We start from the raw sequence: 3,997 nt of genomic DNA, 5'->3' as shown, positions 1-3,997 counted from the left end.
ACTGTCCAGATTAAAATGGAGACAGATCCTATTGGCCAGCTTCCACCCATTTGTCATTAGCAACGTGGACACAGCATATTGCTCACGAGAACATAGCGGCTGCCGACTTAAATCATAATAGTATCCGTGAAGAATCCTCGAGTGAAAGAGAAAACCTTAAATCGTTCCACGAAAACAAAGTACAAAAATTTTCAGGGACAGAGAGGAACACAGTAATTTACGTCACATAAGAATAGATTCAGTGTCCAGAAATGTGATAGCTAATACGGAAATATTAAGAGTTCAGTTGAACTTGCACTGTTAAATGTAGAGGGATTACGGATATATGAAAAGATTACATTTGACACTACAAGGTTGTAGGAACTGTCTGAGAACGTTATAGAAGAAGAGATGGGAGTTGATGTGGCTAACATAGGAGATCCAATATGAGATTCAGAGTTAACAGGGTTTTTTGTAGACTTGTGTCCATATAAGGGAGAGGATTATTTTTGCTCTGCCTGAAGAGCCCGTGAAGGCCCAACGGTACCGACCGGCCGCCGCCTCATCCTCAGCCCACAGGCGTCACTGAATGCGGACATTGAGGGGCATGTGGTCAGCAACCCGCTCTTCCGGCCTTATGTCAGTTTACGAGACCGGAGCCGCTACTCCTCAGTCAAGTAGCTCCTCAGTTTGCCTCACAAGGACTAAGTGCACCCAACTTTCCAACAGCGCTCGGCAGACCGGATGGTCACCCATCCAAGTGCTAGCCCAGCCCGATAGCGCTTAACTTCGGTGATCTGACGGGAACCGGTGTTACCACTGCGGCAAGGCCGTTGGCTGTTAAGGGGGAGGAGATGCATAATATTGTTTTTAATTGGGGGAACTAATAACCAAACGACTATTTTGGATGGTTTATAGAAACGATGAGTGTGGAGACGTTCCATGAAACTTTCAAAAAAAATATAATCCACACGGTTTCGAAGAAAGTAAAAGCAGCTTAATACTATAACTATTGCACAAGGAGCATAACAAATTATGCATCCAAGTCACTGACAAGAGTAATATTAAGTGGAATGGAAAAGAAAATTTAAGATCTGTTAGATGATGTTTACTTTGCCGTAAAGGAAGGTAAAGAAACCAGAGCAGCTGTTCTGACGTGGTGCCACATAATGACAGTAGGACTGAAGGAAAATCAAGACACGTCCATAGTATCTGTCGACGTGGAAAAAGCGTTCGACAGCATAAAATTATCTGAGAGAAATATGAATAAGCTATTGGACAAGACGAGTAATATACAATATGTGCAAGAACCAAGAGGGAACAATGAGAATGACAGATCAACAACGAAATATTTGGATTAAAAACAGGGTAAGACAGGGATACAGTCCGTCACCCCTACTGTTCAACCTGTACTTCGAAGAAATAATGATGGAAATGAAAGGAAGGTTCGAACTCAGGACTGAAGTTCAAGAAGAAAGGATGTCAACGATAAGCTTGTCTTAGAACATTGTTATTCTTAATCAAAGCGAATAAGAATTACAGGCTCTGTAGAGTGAAATGACTACGAGGTACAGAATATGGACTGGGAGGAACCGAAGAAAGGCAAACGTCGTAAGAAGTCACAGAAATTGGATTAATGATAAATTTAATATCAAAATTGGTGTCCAGGAAGTTGACGATAAGAAATCCTGAAACCCTGGAAGCAAAATAACCCATGAAACTTCCTGGCAGATTAAAATTGTGTGCCGGACCGAGACTTGAATTCGGGACCTTTGCCTTTCGCGGGCAAGTGCTGTACCAACTGAGCTACCCAAGCACGACTCAGTACCCGTCCTCACAATTTTACTTCCGACAGTACCTCGTCTCCTACCTTCCAAACTTCACAGAAGTTCTCCTGAGTAACTTGCAGGACTAGCACTACTGGAAGAAAGGATACTGCGGAGACATGACTTAGCCACAGCCTGGAGGATGTCTCCAGAATGAAATTCTGAAAATAACCCATGACGAAGGAAAATATGTTTACTAGTTTCAAGCATTGGCCTTAAGCTGAGGAAGGAATTTCTGAGAATCTTCATATGAAACACAGCATTGTATGGTTGTACATTGCTGGGTGCAGGAAACTGGAAAATAAAAAAAATCGAAGTGTTTCGGATGTGGGTTACATATGGATGTTAAAAATTAGATGGAGTGGTATCATCATCATCGTCATCAAGGATTATTCCTCTTGGTTTGTTCCACCTGAGAACTGTTGACGTCATCTCTTTCAGAGGTGTGCAACGTTCCTCTTTCCGGTTGGGTTATAATGCATTGCAACATTGGTTATCGTATCAGTAGACGTACGCTGGACATGGTCTTACCAGTTCCCTCAGGGTTCTTCAGCCATGTTTATAACAGGTTCCACATTTATTCCTTGGCTAATATAGGTACTTCTCTTATCGCCCAAAATGAATACCCCGTTACAAAGAGGAGGAACTTCATCTCTAATGATTCGATTTGTCGTAATTGATCAGATGTTAGGCTCCAACATACGCTACCATACAGTAACAAGGGAAACGCTTCCTTTACGTACGCTACGTTTAAATGTAAGTTGCATATTCCACAGAAATATCTGAATCTGACCAAATTTATCTCTACATCTTATGACTTGGAAAGTTTAAAGTGGCACCCTAAATATTTAAACTCTCCTATTTTTTGTCTTATAGGTTCCAATCCTTAAAAGTTCATTACTTCTCTTTCATATGTCGATATTTTCATTCCATATTTACTAGCAACTTCATTCAGTTTATTTAGTGCAGTTTGAGTATTTTCTTTAGATTCTGCTACTGTAATCTGATCATTAGGAAGAAGCATAACATGATATATCTTTTCTAAAACCATGTTGTGCTTCCACTATTGGTATTAATCTCTTGTTTACTATTTCAGTATACAGTTCGTAACAGTAATTTATTCCCTGGTAATATACGCCTCGTGATTTGCAGCCTTTCTTGTAAATAGGCAAGAATACAGCTACCTGGACCATGTTTTCAATTTAAAAACATATTGAGGCAATGGAACCCCACAGATACAAAATTTTAAGCCCCCAGTGACTTCTTGTTTTTCGTTCCTTTGACATATTCTGTAGCTCACTGTAATTAAAGCATTTTAAACATTCCTTTTCGAAATGCTAAAACTGCTAAGGTTGTACTGAAGGCAACCTTCACAGATGGTAGTATGGACGAAAGCAAGAAAAAACTGCCTATTAAACATAGCTCTGAAATGCATAAGAGCTACGGGCACTTGTGCAGGAAAAGAGATGCTTTTCACAGTAACGAAGATGAATACCTGCTTATAGCTCTTAACGTATGCATTTTCGAGTCACATCTACTGGAGTTTTTTCCTCGCATATTGCCTAATACCCCGTCCAAAAATATTGGAACCAAAGAGCTAGCAGTTGAAGAAAAGTGTTTCACAGTACGGAAGATGAACAAGTGTTCAAAGCTCTTCTCGTATACATTTCAGAGCCCAAGTTTAGTAGATATTTTTTTATTATTTTGATAAGTACAAACACTCTGTAAGTTTCCTTCCCCAGAACCGGAGCAGCCACAGTAACGGTACATGTATCTCACTATGAGAGCTGTATCAGGAGGAGTTTCGCTTATAAATTTCGACTCTGTCGTTTCTGGAACAGGATTCCTTACTTAAAATTGATATATATAACCTCATCCATCACCCTCTAAGTTCGTAACGTCATGACTGAATTATCCTGTCTATACGAAATGAATTAAATGTGTTGTCCGGAAATCACAGCAGGAAAATCAGAAGAAGGAAAGTTTGAGTTGGCTGAGAGGCGTGTTCAGGTGCCTAGGTGCCAAACGGATAAGGCGACTGCTCGTGATAGAAAGGAAATTTGCGTTCGAGTCCCACTCTGTCACGTATTTTAAACTGTCAATACACATTCCTTAAAGAAGGGTAAATGGAAAAGAAAATTTGGAAATTTGTGGTAAGTTCCTATGGGACCAAACTGCTAAGGTCAACGATC

The 3,997-nt window shown here is 40.3% G+C and overlaps 1 pseudogene; it reads right to left on the bottom strand.

Annotated features, from left to right (window-relative positions):
• Positions 1-699: 699 nt before the first annotated feature.
• LOC124799562 lies at positions 700-817 on the bottom strand (annotated as a pseudogene).
• Between the last annotated feature and the right edge of the window lie 3,180 nt (positions 818-3,997).

This window comes from Schistocerca piceifrons, chromosome 5, assembly GCF_021461385.2.
Source record: "Schistocerca piceifrons isolate TAMUIC-IGC-003096 chromosome 5, iqSchPice1.1, whole genome shotgun sequence".
Lineage (NCBI taxonomy): Eukaryota > Metazoa > Arthropoda > Insecta > Orthoptera > Acrididae > Schistocerca > Schistocerca piceifrons.
This window is presented reverse-complemented; position numbering and strand designations above follow the sequence as displayed.